Here is a 15333-nt window from a genome sequence, read left to right on the forward strand (position 1 = left end):
CGGTAAGTTTGTGGGGTTTCGAGGGCTCACAGAGGTTGTTCGACGCGGTTCCATTGCGCTGCGCCTCCGAGGGCTCCGTATCCCTCTTCCCCCTGCTTGGACAGGATGGCAGCGGGTCATAAAATTCGACTGTCATCGGGCCCACGGGAAAGTCAACGGGTTTCTCCCATTGGCCGACTTTCTGGCGGGATTCGGGCCCTGGTACGCAGTGCATAGGCTTCACAGTGCGTCAGCACCTTCTTTGACGGCACGCGGAAAAGACGAGTAGCCGTCTCTGATCAATGTTTGAGAAACGAACGGTCCGCGCGCAGGATTCGTTCGCTCCAAGCACGATTGAAAGCACTGCAATACGATAGCGCATGAACGCAGTCAGGTGGTTTTATTTTGTATTTCGCGGGCTTTCTTTAAACGGTGAAAAAAATCACCACGGAGCATGTACGTTGCCACAAGAAACTGGATGGGTCGTTTGTGAACCCCCTCTACATATCTAACCGTTGTGTCTTAGTCATGATAGTTCTGCGCATGCGCAGTATACTTCCGTTCCTTCTTTCCAGTCCCACTTCCCTTCCCACTTCAGGGGATAAAAGCTATTGCACGCCCCTAAATAAACGTCTTCTATGTTCGAGCGGTCGGTGCCTTGTAACTGTTCGGGCCGCGTGCCGTGGAAATGCTACAGTGACAAAGCGCACTTGGTCCTAAAGTGAAAAGTAAATGTTTTGCAGATCTGATCTTAGTTAATTAGCTATAACAACTGAAATTTCGGAATGCATAATGAGTAGAAGCGCGAGAAACACGGGGACAGGTGAACGGAAGACCAGACAGGATAAGCACTAACTTCAAACTAAAGTTTATTTTCAGAAAACCGCTCGTATTTATGTATCGACACGGACTATAAGCTAAATACAACAATGCGCAAGCGCGCCCCAAACCTCCCATAAACTTGTAAAATTCGATGGTAACACGGATATGCGCATTAAAATTTTGTTGTGGGGTTTTACGTACGAAAACCACTTTCTGATTATGGGGCACGCCGTAATGGAGGACTCCGGAAATTTTGACCACCTAGGGTTCTTTAACGTGCGCCTAAAGCTATGTACACGGGTGTTTTCGCTGTAGGCGAAATGCGGCCGCCGTCGCCGGGATTGGATCCCGCGACCTCCATGCTCAGCAGCCCAACACCATAGCGACTGATCAGCCACGGCGGGTACGGATATGCGCATAAATCACGTGTATGGTATATGCAATGGAACTGTGTCGGTATTCTGCACCGCCTGTGCGAATTTAGCCTTTTCCTTCGAGACATCCCTATGCTAATTCTAGCCCTCTCGGAGGCTGGTCTCCCAAATGGCAGGACGACCCCGGGATAGGTCAGACGCAGCAATCCAAGTATACCGTCATTTGCAAATGGCAGTGCAATGATATACATCAGGCGCGAAATACCTCACGTCACCTTACCAGCGAAAGAACTTTGTTCTGTATGCTTGGAGGTCACCGCTGTGCTAGTGTGCCTAGGAAGCCGAAAACTGTGAGTAGTGTCGGTGTATGTAAGTCCACGAAGGAAGGTTTCCATGGAGGCTTTTCTAAAGGACTTTTGGATTCGTTTCCCCTCACCTAGAATAATCTGTGGGGACGTTAACGCACATCATTCGCTTTGGGGAAATAAGATTGTGTATTTTCGAGGCAAGGAACTTCTCGATGCCGTGGATGCTACTGACTTATGTGTGGCGAACGATGGCAAACCGACTTTCTTCAGGCCACCAGATTGCTGGAGTGCCATAGACCTCGTGTTACCCTCTGCAGACCTTTTGGTATCACCGACAATGGCCCCAAACAGGGTGGGCGGCGACATGTTTCCCAGTCATCGCAAACATCATCATCATCATCGGATTTTAGGCTGCTGGTCGACAATTCTGTACTGTGACACGCTGGGACACATACAGAGAAGTGTTGGATGAATCCCCTGGTGAGCTCTTCGCAGATATGTTGCGTAGCAAGGGATAGATTAATTCAGTGTTTAAACTTCCAGGTCACTTACCTACTCCTGAATCGAAACTAAAGAATCTCTGTGCAGCACGTAGGAGATCAGAGCAGAAACTAATGAGAAATGTGGCGCTGGTGTCTGCATGCTTGTGCGAAACTGCTTCAACGTGAAGTGTGTTGAGAAATTCTCATGTGTCACTAATGATTATGAAGTGCTGTCAATCACTCACGCGCGTACGGTTTACTCTGTTTTTTATCGTCCACCGAATGGAAATTCCGATTGTTTTTTGCTCTTCCTTCAGAGGCTTCTCGAATACACTTCTGATTTCCAGTAGAATATCATCATCGGTGGTGACTTTAGTATAAATCTTTGTGTTAACACAGTCCTGAGGCGTGATTTTGAGCTGTTGTTGCACTCTTTTGACTGCCGTAATGTCATACGTTCTCCTACTAGAATGGCTTCTGATACTTCAACGTGCCTTGATTTGTTCATCACGAATTGCGGTCAGCCGGACATCAAATCTGGTGTCCATTCATATCACATCAGCGACCACACGCCAGTTTTTTTTAACTGGTAACGTAAATAAAAAAATCTAAATAAATGTCTTCCTATATTTCAAACCATCACCAGCGATAACCTTGACTGTTTTCGCAAAGAACTGTGTAAGGTTGACTGGAGTTGTGTTTATGATTCTCAATGCGCTGACACCACGCATGAGCTGTTCATTGACACCTTTAGCATGTGTTAGAAACATTTTCCGTTCCGTTCACGAAATCCTCCCGCTTCCCGCATTCGCAAACCGTGGGTCACGAATGACTTACTTAATAAAATTAAAGAAAAAAATAGGCTTTTTAACCAGTTTATGAATTCCAAAGATCCTGGTGATTTGCAAACCTATAGGTCCTTCCGGAACCGGCTTACGAAACAGCTGCGTACGGCTCTTACCTCATATTTTTAACATAACTTTTTAACATGCCAAAATGATAGCCGTACAATCTGGCACAAGTTACACACATTAACAAACAGAGAACCTTGTCATGCACCTGAGAAGCACACTGATCATTTCGCCAGTACATGTCACCAAACTGCCAGCCTCAGTGCCGGTCAGTTTATAGATGCTCACTGCACGGAATAAATATTTTTGAACCCTACAATTGAACATGAAATAACACTGCTTTTCCTTTACCTGAGTAACAGTAGTGCCTGTGATGCTGATGGCCTGCAAATCAGGCCTGTCAGCTCTGTGTTTGATATTATTTCACCTGTTTTTGCTCATATCTAGAATATCTGTCTCACCCAAGGTCAATTCCCCCAAAAAATGCAGGTGGCAAAGGTGCTCCCCATTTTCAAAAAAGGCGATAAAATGCATATTTCGAACTACAGACCCATCTCCGTACTCCCCACTTTTCCAAAGGGCTAGAGAAGATAATATTTTGTACGCTATCCTGTTTCCTTGACAAACATAACTTATTACTCCACATCAACACGCTTTCTGCAGATTCATGTCAACTGAACTAGCACTCCTTAAGCAGAAAGAACTAATCCTTGAAAATTTTAAGGCACGTTTATTAACCTTAGGTGTTTTTGTCGACTTATATAAAGCCTTCCATTCTATTGATCACAAACTTTTGCTTCGTAAACTAACTTATTACGGCATCCGAGGCATTGCCCTAAGCTTACTTGAATCTTAAGTCACAGAAGGCAGTTTGTGCATGTAAATGAGTTATCATCCAGTGTCCTTCCTGTTCATGTAGGTGTCCCACAAGCAAGCATCTTGGGCCCTCTTTTGTTCAATATTTTCGTCAACGTCTTTATTAACATTGCTTCTGGCACAATGTACATTATGTATGTCGATGACACCCCACTTCTTTTTTGATACAAATCCCTGGATGACCTGGTATTACGTCTAAAGTACAGCAGTGGTCTCTCGAAAACAGTCTAACAATCAACTCCGCAAAAACCAAAGCCTTGCTCTTTCATCCAAGAAATATCAATTTCGTGCTACCTGGAGGTATTGTGCTTAACTCCTGTACTATTGAAGTTGTACAATCAAATCATATGTCTGGATGTGCACTTTGATCATGCTATGACATGGCGCTCTCATGTAGATTTCGTCACCGGCAAACTGTCCCAGGTGTTGCGCATTGTCCACTCCTTCAAGTACCTCCCGCAATCTGTGAAATTGCTGATTTATAACTCACTTTTTCAGTCACCTAAATTACTGCTGCCTCGTATGGGGGACAACTTCAGCCACAAATATTCATAAGCTGTTTGTTATCCAGAAGAAATTTCTTCATGTATTTGTAATAAGCCTCGTGATTTTCATTCCGCGCCTGTTTTCAGCGCGCATAGAATCCTTCAATTGCCTGCCCTAATAAACCTGCGCTTGTTGCCAATCTACAGAAGATATGAGAAAAATATTGGCGCCCTCAGCTCTCTCGCTAATCTCCAAAAACGAGAAACCCCTTACACAACTCGAGCTCCTGAGACTTGGCGTGTTCCTCAACTTCATACTAATTATGGCCAGTAAATGTTATTCCACTGGCTGCCCAGTTTACTCAATGATCTCACCAGATGCAATATTGATGTGCTCACTTGTTCCACAAAAAATATGCGTGAAGTGTTTCTGCGATCTTGGCTGTGTATGTTCGTACTTTGCGAATTTTGCCCGTGGTGTTGTTGCTCTATTTTCTTTTTTTCTCATCTTTTTTTTCCTTAACACGTTTCCCACCTGCCCTGGTGCTGCCATTGTAAACGGAACCTGGGGCCAGTGAAGCTGCTTTCTCTGCGGCTTCCTTCCCCTTGTGTTTCCGCCACAACCATGTACCTCCTTGTTTGTGGAAATAAATAAATAAATAAATAAATAAATAATAATAATAATAATAATAATAATAATAATAATAGGACGAGCTGAATGGGCTGCTGCCTGTGAGAGCTTATTGGCGTTTACTCCCATAACAATGATAACGGGAAAAATCCATAGCCTATCCGGAAAGACTCGCCCACACAAGCAATTCAAAGCACTTGCTTTAAAGCAAGGAAAAGAATTACAAACCCTACCAGAATATTTTGCGATGTATACACATCTGGCAGATCAGCAAGAATGGTGAACCTTCTGTCATCTCAACGTGGAATATCATCCATTGCCTCTTCGATACGGTTAACAGCAAGATCAGAGAACAGCACAACTTGCAAAAGATTATTCACACCTATCCGGGCACGGACGCACAATTTCTTCAAAAGCTGATAGACTTCTACGTAGGACATTAACCAAATACACCCGCTCCAGCATACACTGGGACCGCTAACGACCACCTGGACGCGCCCATACAAGCAGCATAAGTACGTGAAGCCATCCGCGCACTCCGCCCTAACACGACCCCGCGACCTGATGGCATTACTATTAAAACGATTCGCAACCTAGATGAGGATCCTATACTAGTCCTTCCAACTTATTTTAACGTGTGCTGGGAAATTGTACAACTCCCCTCACAATGGAAAGAACCCGAAATCATGATTCGCAAACCCGGGCAGCGCCTCCTACTCGAAAACCTCCGCTCTATCCCCCTTATTTCATGTGTCGGAAAGGTCCTCGAACACGTCATTCTCACACGCTTACACAAACACATTGTTACGGAAGCATGAACGAATAGAAGAAGAAGATCGCGAGACACTGGCTGCTACGGGTTGTTGGTGGTGAGCCATTTTAACTACTCGGACCCATTTTTTATATATGTTGTAAATATAATCTTCTACACTCCCAACATCCCCGTAACATATTGGTGAGAGGTGCGGGGCACCACGGGTGGAAACGGAGTTGTGGAGTTGACGTCGCATCACGGCCCGCACCATGAATAACGGTGAGCACTCGGGATCAGCATCGTTGCCGCCTCGTACCTCACCGTCACATGCTACGTGGATGTCATCTTCGGTTGTCGTTGTGCAACCCAAGGACCCTGGAACTTTCTGCGGGACTGATGGCGCCGCCGTTGAAGAGTGGGTGGCCATGTACGAACGCCTGAGTGGCATCAAGAGATAGGACCCTGAACTTATGCTAGCTAACCTGTTGTTCTACCTAAGAGGCACGGCAAAGGTGTGGTACAAAAGCCACGAAGAGAAGCTAACCAGCTGGGACCAATGCAAATAGAAATTGACAGAGTTCTTTGGCCAATCAGCCCGCCGTAATATTGCCGCAAAGCAGGAATGGCCGCCCGTGCCCAATCTCCAACGGAGTCCTATGTCTCGTACATCCAGGACGTGCTGGAACTTTGTCGTAAGGCCGATCACGACATGACAGAAGCAGAGAAGATCGGGCACGTGCTTAAGGACATTGCTGACGAGACATTTAATCTCCTCATATGCAAAACCTGCTCTACAGTTGATGCAATTGTTAAAGAGTGCCGACAATTCAAGCAGGCCAAAAGCCGACGCGTCTTGCAACCATTCGCCAGACTTTCCAATACTGCCGCAACGTCGACGTGTGAAGATTAACCCGCACAGCAGCGTGCGCCGCCATCAGAGGACGTGGTGCAAATCGTTAGACGTGAACTGGATGCTATGCGCCCGCAGAATTCTGTTCGCGTTGCCCTAATACCACCACATTTTTAGTTCCTATCGTACAAGCCATCCTTCGCCAGGAACTTGAAAACATTGGTTTACATTCTGTGTGGCTGTCGACCATCCCAGAGCTAACAAAAGCCCTACTACTATTTTCACTCAGCCCCGACGCTTCTCGCCGCGTTATCGCAACCCGACCTAGTGGAGAACTGCGGACGACCAGGCGATAGGTCTCACCTGTCGCCGCATTGTCATGTCGGCCGATACTGTCAAAACTCGTGGCCCTCAACACCTCGCACGCCGACCAATCTGAGCCGTTTTCCTGGAAATGCCCGCAACGTTTCGCCCACCGCCGAGTCTAACAGCGCCGACAACTCTGCTAGGAACAAGTGGTACAGCCGATCACCATTACCACGCAGACACCAGTCTCGTTCACCTCAAACACGTCACCATCTTCCCGTTCACCGCAGCCACGTCGCCTTTTGTCCCCTGTGGCATTGGGCCGCACCCTTCCGGAAAACTAAGAAATGCAGCCCTCGGAGATGGTGCTGCATTGCCTACTACTGCAGCAAATCTTCTATTTGTGCCCACAAGGAGAAGTGTAATAGACGTTAAAAGAGACGCCGTACCTGTCCAAGCACTCGTCGACACTGGAGCCCACGTATCTGTGATGAGTGCTAGCCTACGTAGACGTTTAAAAAAGGTCCTCACCTCAGCAGCTGCCCGAGTGCTTCGTGTGGCCGACGGAGGCGTGATGGTTGTTCTTGGAATGTGTACTGCCCGTTTAATTATATCCGACCAACCTACTTCTGTTCTCTGTGTTGTGATCGACAACTGCCCTTGCGCCGTTATCCTTGGATTGGACTTTTTATCCACTCATTCTGCTCTCATCGACTGCGCGACCGGCGTTCTTCAGTTGGAATTCCCTCAACTCGCCGATGCTCCGAGCACCGCCCCACCGCACTTGTGCTCGCTTCACGATGTACGTATGTCACCCGAGGCCTCACTTACGGCACTTTGACAGCCCAACCGCAGGTTCCTGACGGTGAATATGTGCTTCGCCCCATCATCGACGTGCTTTTGAACCAGAACGTTGCTATTCCGCATACGTTGGTCACGGTTACTAACAACGACGTCGTTCTACCGTTTCTGAATTTCAGCCTGTGCCCTCAAGTGATTCCGGCCGGCATATTCTTGGCCAGCGTTTCTAGTGTTTCCGAGTTTGCCATTGAGTGTGTGAATATCGAGAGTGGCATATTAGCGCCAATTGCAGCTCCCAGCTCTGGTTTCTTAACAGATGACTTCGCGAAAATGATTGCACCTGACCTCACCTATATACAGGCCACGGACATATGCAACCTGCTTGAATCGTACACTGACATCTTTGATTTCGGCGACAGGCCTTTAGGTCAAACATGTGTGGTTCACCACCGTATAAACAATGGAGACACGAATCCTGTTCGTCGGCGTCCCTATCGGTTATCGCACGCTGAAGGTCGAGTCATCCAATCAAAAGTCGACATCATCATCACCATCATCATCATCAGCCTGGTGACGCCCACGGCAGGGCAAAGGCCTCTCTCATACTTCTCCAACTACCCCTCTCATGTACTAATTGTGGCCATGTTATCCCTGCAAACTTCCTAATCTCATCGGCCCACCTAACTTTTTGCCGCCCTCTGCTACGCTTTCCTTCCCTTGGAATCCATTCCGTAACTCTTAATGACCATCGGTTATCTTCCCTCCTCATTACATGTCCCTGCCCATGCCCTTCTCTTTTTCTTCATTTCAACTAAGATGTCATTAACTCGCGTTTGTTCCTCCACCCCAACCCAACCACCTCTTTTCTTATCCCTTAACGTAACACCCATCATTCTTCTTTCCATAGCTCGTTTCATCGTCCTCAACTTTAGAACCCTTTTCATAAGCCTCCAGGTTTCTGCCCCGTACGTGAATACTGGTAAGACACAGCTGTTATACACTTTTCTCTTGAGGGATAATGGGAAGCTGCTGTTCATGATCTGCGCGTGTTTTTTTTTATTGTGCAACTATATTCATACAACATACGAAGATGTTTGTGTACACACATACATATCACACGTTTTTGTATATCTACACACACCAAAAGAAATCAAATAGTAAGTGGATAAACAACCACTGCGAACATTATTGCTGACAGCATTCTAATTCTGGAATGATTATTACATTTTTATGTTATTTTTGAAAATATTTATAGTGGTACTGAAAGCCAATTTTTCTTGGACCTTATTTATTACATCAGCAGATTGTAGCATCAGCATCAGCATATTGTAGGAGTGCGTCGTTTTTGGAATCTTCGGCAATAGCTAGGAATTCTTTCATCTTTTGTGTAGAGCTTGTTTTTGTGTATTAGTTGCAATAGCTTGAAATAATATAACTGGTCTGCCCACAGTATACCATGTTTTATAAATAAGTGAGCCGTTCTTAAATCTTGCATTTTACCCTAATAATTTTCCAAAAACCGTAAAATCGTTTTTTGGAGTATAACAAGCTTGTTCTAATTTGTTTTTTGGTGGTACTCCCAGACAAGTAAACCATATGTAGGTTTGGAATAGAAAAGAGAATAATAAAGAGCTCGCTTTAGCCAGAGTGGTATCAGGTGGGTTATCCTGTGCAAGCATCCAACTGTACGTGCAAAATCTGAAATGAGATAATCTATATGTGTAGTCCAACTTAGTTTGTCTTGAAATCATACCCCGAGAAATTTTTTTTCAACATGTTTAATTGCGCCTTCTTCAAATTTTAGCATTATGTTTTTGTACAATGGTTTGTTGGTAGGACAAAATATCACGTATGTAGTTTTGGAGGCATTTAATGCCAACTTGTTCTGTTTTAGCCATCTGTATAGATGAAAAAGACATGCATTGGCATCGCGTTAAACTGTTGCAATGTTATGGGAGAAAAAGAAATATATTTTTGTCATCTGCATACATGATGGCTTCAGAGGTATCAGGGATAGAGACAATATCACTTATAGATATGATGAATAATAGTGGGCCAAGTATGGAGCCCTGAATAACGCCTTGTTTTATTTTCATTTCCGTTGAAAATGCTCCGTTATTCTTTACAAGTTGAAAACGGTCGGATAAGTAGCTTCTAAGAAGATCAAGAGCAACGCCTCGGACTCCATACCTGTATAATTTGTTTAGTAATAAATTGAATTGCAGAGTCAAAGGGTTTCCTGAGGTCTAGAAGCAGATTCAGCGTATATTCCCCATTTTCCATATTTTTGATGATTTTGTCTTTGATATTTACTAGAGCCTACTCAGTTGATTTGTGCTTTCGAAAACCATATTGATTTTCGGTTATTAGTTGATGTTTTTCAAAGAATACCAGGAGTCTTTCATAAATAACGGCTCCAAAAATTTTTGATATTGTGGGAAGTAGAGATATGGGACGATAGTTCGATGAGTTGTTTACACCACCCCCTTTATAGATCGCAGTTACTTTCGCCGTCTTTCACTGTCTCGGAAAAATGCCTTTTTCCAGAGAAAGATTAACGATGTGACTGAGTACCCCACAAATTAACGGCGCAACCAATTTTATTTCAGCTGGGAATATTTCATCGATACCTGGCACTACATTATTCTTAATTGTTTTATTACATTTGATATTTCTACCAGGTCCTTAGGCTGCATGTAGATAGATTGAAAGATTCTATTTGCATTGAGAGCGCTATAATCGCATTCTGCCTCACAAGAAGATACATAAGAACCGGCGTTAATAAAGTGAGTATTCATAGCATCAGCTAATTGTTCCACGCGCAGCGTTTTTCCATCTATGGTAAGCTCCTCACAGACATTAGTAACTTCTTTCCTTGAAGTGAGCGAGTTCACAACGACCCATATCTTTCTTTGGTCGTTGAAATTCTTTCAAACGTTTTCTCGTAGTATTGGTGCTTTGCTTTTTTCAAATCGGACGTGAGGGCGTTTCGGTATTTTTTGTATAGTTGGAATTTATCAGGCGCCCGCGTATTCACAAAGTCATATTATAACTTATTTTTTACTTTCATGCGATAATATAAATCTGAGGTAACCCACGGCTTTCCTTGCTTTCTTTTATTTCTTGAAGATATTTTTGCTGGGAACGCAGCAACATAGCAAGCGCAAAGCAACTTTATGAATGTATCATACCCATCGGTTATATTTTCTTTGTAATAGACATTATGCCGATCAACTTCTTTAACTATATGAAAAAACATTTTCCTCGTTTCATCATTTATTATACACTCAGTTGTGAGCTGTTTAGTAGGTTGGCAGTTTTTTTCTGGAGGAACTGAAGCAAAAAATACAGGGAGGTGATCGCTTAAGTCATAAAAAAGAATCCCAGTTTTTGATTCGCATGGCTTTACATTCGAAGCACAAAACTCTAGTACTGTTGCACTGTGTGTAGTAATCCTGGTTGGTTTTGTGATGTAGTTTGTGAAACCGTAAGTGTAAAAAACAACTAATTTTTTCGCATGTGGGTCATCTGAAATAAAATCTATATTGGTGTCGCCCATAACGACACAAGGAATATTAGGAGAAGTAGTTGTCTCAAGTAATGTGTCCAGAAATTCTAAACAGACAGACAGACAATGAACTTTTATTGAGGTCCTGAGGGACTAGCCGGCGGAGACCCGTCGGGGCCCCCGGCTCGCCGCTGGCTGCTCCCATGTCGGAATCGGGAGGCCAAGCCTCTCCGCTCTTTCACGGGCCCTCTGGACGGCCATGGACTGGAGCTTGAGTTGCGTACTAGATACGGCCTCGTCCCAGTCCCGTTCGCTGGTGAGGGACGTATCCCGTAACGCAGGACACTGCCAAAGCATATGAGGTAGGGTGCTAACCTCCCCACAATCCGGGCACTGTGGGTCAATTTCTGGATAAATCCTGCTTAAGAAACCTCGCGAGGGATGTTACCTCGTCTGAAGCATCCTAAGCGTGATCGATTGAGATCTGCATAGATTTGGATGTGGAGGCGGGAAGCGCCTGCGTTCCTCTTTATAATGGGAGACGATCTCATGAAAGGGTAATAAGGGGTCGCTGTGGACGAGCTCCTCCGGATCCAATGAAGCCCCATCGCCGTCGCGGCGCGTTAATTCTCGCGCACGGCGGTGAGCAATTTCATTGGGGTTCGGGCGGTCTGGCAGCACGTTGTCGCCCATGTGAGCTGGGAACCATATAATATTGCCACCTGGTGTTTTGAGCCAGCGCTGCGTGCCCAGCAAAAACGGTGATTGAAGACGACGAAGTCAAGGATCTTGCGCCAGCTGGTGAACCGTCCTCCTTGTGTCTGACATTTTCCTGTCTGGCTGCTGATCCTGCTGCTTATTCTTGCCTTAGCGCGTGACAAACTGGTGGAGGTGCTGGGTGATCTAATCTATGCACCAAACCCCTCCGGGCAGCAGGAGCTCCAGCCCCGTACCGGTGGTTACGCCTGTACACCGCGCCAGCAGAAGAATCCGTGGACAAGCCCCTGAGTTTGGACTCCTCCCAGAGAAAATGGCAGCTCCGACCACCCCAACCGGTATGGAAGGCACAACGCCGATTCATTGTATGCTACTCAATCCGCGAACGCCGAATCCCTTCCACGGCGCCATACATGAGGACGTTGAAGATTGGCTGTTGCACTATGAACGTGTTGCCGCGTTCAACAAGTGGGATGACGCAGACAAGCTGAAAAATGTCTATTTCAGCCTTAACGATGGCGCACGTGTATGGTACGAGAACCGTGCAGATGCCTTAACTTCATGGGCAGAATTCAAAAGGCGGATTCTTGAGACATATGCGAGCCCTGATCGCCGAGAGCGAGCTGAGCGTTATCTCCAGTCCCGTATCCAAATGCCGAACGAGAGTGTCGCAATGTACGTCGTGGACATGACGCGTCTCTTTCGACGAGCCGACCCCAGCATGTCGGAAGAAAAGAAGGTGCGGTACCTGATGCGCGGAGTGAGAGAGCAGCTGTTCGGCGGTCTCGTGCGCAGTCCTCCCAAGACTGTGTCAGAATTTCTTTCCGAGGCCATCACCATGGAGCAGACTCTTCGCCAGCGGACACCATCATACGAACGTCAAGTGAACACTGCCTCACCTACGGACGTCTTCGGAGCTCTCGAGGGTCACGTCGATTTCTTTCGAGAACTCATTCGTTCCGTGATCCACGAAGAACTCAAGAAACTGTCGGTACCTTCAAAGCCGACGCTCAGCTCCTTGTCCAGCGTTCTCCGTGACGAAGTTCAGCATGCGCTAAAAGAACCACCCTTCAATACAGAAGCTCGACCGCTAAGACATGACAGCCCACATATGTCATATTCGCAAGCTTTCAGGCAACCTGCCCCACCTCCCTCCCCGCTTCGCGCCGCGCGCCCGGCCATGCTAGAGCCCGTCAAGCTGCCTCGTATTACCAGGACCACCGACAGGCCCCGAGGAAATCAGCCGTGTGGTGGGCACCTGATCGCCGTCCCCTTTGCTTTCACTGTGGCGAAGCTGGGCATGTCTATCGACAGTGCTCCTATCGAGAGCTCGGACTACGCGGATTCTCAGCGAACTCGCCGCGACCTAGGTTCGGCCAGCGTCCTCCTGAAATTGAAGAATACGTTGCCCAGCAGCGCGGATCTCCATCAGCTCGACACCAGTCACGCTCCCCTTCGCCGCGGCGGTTTTCTCCGACTCGCCGTACGTATGCAAGCGTGGTGCAGGGTCGGTCGCCCAGCCCACGACGGGAAAACTAACCACAGCGACCTTTGGGGGCGAGGCCGCTCAGTCTGGACGTGCTCAAGGACCCCCACTGACGCGTACGCGGACCGACGATACATCGACGACGACAGTACCTGCTGATTCCAGAAAAATAATTTCCTTGGACATTCCTGTACTGCTTGACGGTCGTGAATTGACTGCTTTAGTGGACACTGGAGCGGATTATTCTATAATCAGCGAAAAACTGGCCACCCTTCTGAAGAAAGTGACCACGCCTTGGAATCAAACGCCAGTTCGTACAGCTGGCGGGCACATCGTCACACCACTCGGCATGTGCACGGCACGAATACACATTCGCGGCTCTACGTTTGTTGCCAGTTTGAGCATTCTCCCTCAGTGTTCTCGAGACCTAATCATCGGCATGGACTTTCTCAGGGAGCACGGCGCTATAATCAACATTCGACAACGCCTCGTCACTTTTTCGACAAAAAGCGCCACAGCGACGACCAACACCATCCACCCTCGAGCATCTCTTCGTGTCATCGATGACGCTGTCACGTTACCACCGCGTGCAAGTGTCGTGGTTCAAGTGGCATGTGACAAGCTCACACACGGTGAAGCAGTCGTAGAAAGCAATCGGTCTCTCGTGCTTTCTCATGGTGTTTGCGTAGCAAGAAGCCTTGTCGATCTCCACGATGGCCACTGTGAGGTTCTTGTCACCAACTTCAGCTACGAACACCGGCACCTTTTCCCCGGTACTGTCATCGCCTACGCCGACCCGATCGCGGATGTCACTGAGTGTTTTGTTTCCGAGGCAATCGGCACTGCTGAAGCACCTCTACGCAACGTCGACATTAGTCCAACGCTTCCTGAAGAGAACAGACAACCCCTGCGCGAGCTGTTGCTTGAGTTCCACTCTTGCTTTGCACGGTCGTCGAAGGTACGTCAAACATCGATTACGAAACACCGTATCATCACCTATGACGACGTGCCCCCCATACGGCAACAGCCTTATCGTGTTTCCCCGACCGAACGACATGCTATTCAAACGCAGGTGAAGGAAATGCTTCAAGACGGCGTAATCCAGCCTTCATGCAGTCCCTGGTCATCGCCAGTCGTCCTTGTTAAAAAGAAAGATGGCACGCTTCGATTTTGTGTAGACTACCGGAAGCTAAACAACGTCACAAAGAAAGATGTGTACCCGTTGCCTCGTGTCGACGATTCTCTGGACAGGCTGAGGCACGCGAAGTATTTCTCCTCTATCGATCTGAAAAGCGGCTAATAATAATAATAATATTTGGGGTTTTACGTGCCAAAACCACTTTCTGATTATGAGGCACGCCGTAGTGGAGGACTCCGGAAATTTTGACCACCTGGGGTTCTTTAACGTGCACCTAAATCTAAGCACACGGGTGTTTTCGCATTTCGCCCCCATCGAAATGCGGCCGCCGTGGCCGGGATTCGATCCCGCGACCTCGTGCTCAGCAGCCCAACACCATAGCCACTGAGCAACCACGGCGGGTGAAAAGCGGCTACTGGCAAATTGAAGTAGATGAGCGTGACCGCGAGAAAACTGCTTTCGTAACTCCGGACGGCCTTTACGAATTTAGAGTACTCCCTTTCGGGCTCTGTTCCGCTCCAGCCACATTTCAGCGAATGATGGATACCGTTCTCGCTGACCTCAAATGGAAAAGCTGCCTCGTCTATCTCGATGATGTCGTTGTCTTTTCGGAAACTTTTGACGAGCACCTTCGACGCCTTCGGAATGTACTCGAAGCCATTCGATCGGCTGACCTTACACTCAAGCCTGAGAAATGCCATTTCGGTTATGAGGAACTGAAGTTCCTTGGTCACGTCGTAAGCGCGGCAGGTGTTCGGCCTGATCCTGAGAAGACTGCTGCCGTAGCAGCTTTTCCCGCTCCAACCGATAAGAAAAGTGTGAGACGATTTTTGGGCTTGTATGCATATTATCGACGCTTCATTGAAAATTTTTCGAAGATTGCAGATCCGCTATTTCGCCTTACGCGTGACGACACGCCATTCCTCTAGACTGATGCACAACAGACCGTCTTTGCGGAGCTACAA

At 47.0% G+C, this 15333-nt stretch overlaps 1 protein-coding gene across 1 annotated transcript in view; it reads right to left on the minus strand.

Annotated features, from left to right (window-relative positions):
• The window catches only part of LOC142571296 (parathyroid hormone/parathyroid hormone-related peptide receptor-like), a 523250-nt gene that overhangs the window by 217531 nt on the left and 290386 nt on the right, over window positions 1-15333 (minus strand). The gene's annotated exons all lie outside the window — the stretch shown is intronic.

Source organism: Dermacentor variabilis, chromosome 2 (assembly GCF_050947875.1).
Source record: "Dermacentor variabilis isolate Ectoservices chromosome 2, ASM5094787v1, whole genome shotgun sequence".
Classification (NCBI taxonomy): domain Eukaryota; kingdom Metazoa; phylum Arthropoda; class Arachnida; order Ixodida; family Ixodidae; genus Dermacentor; species Dermacentor variabilis.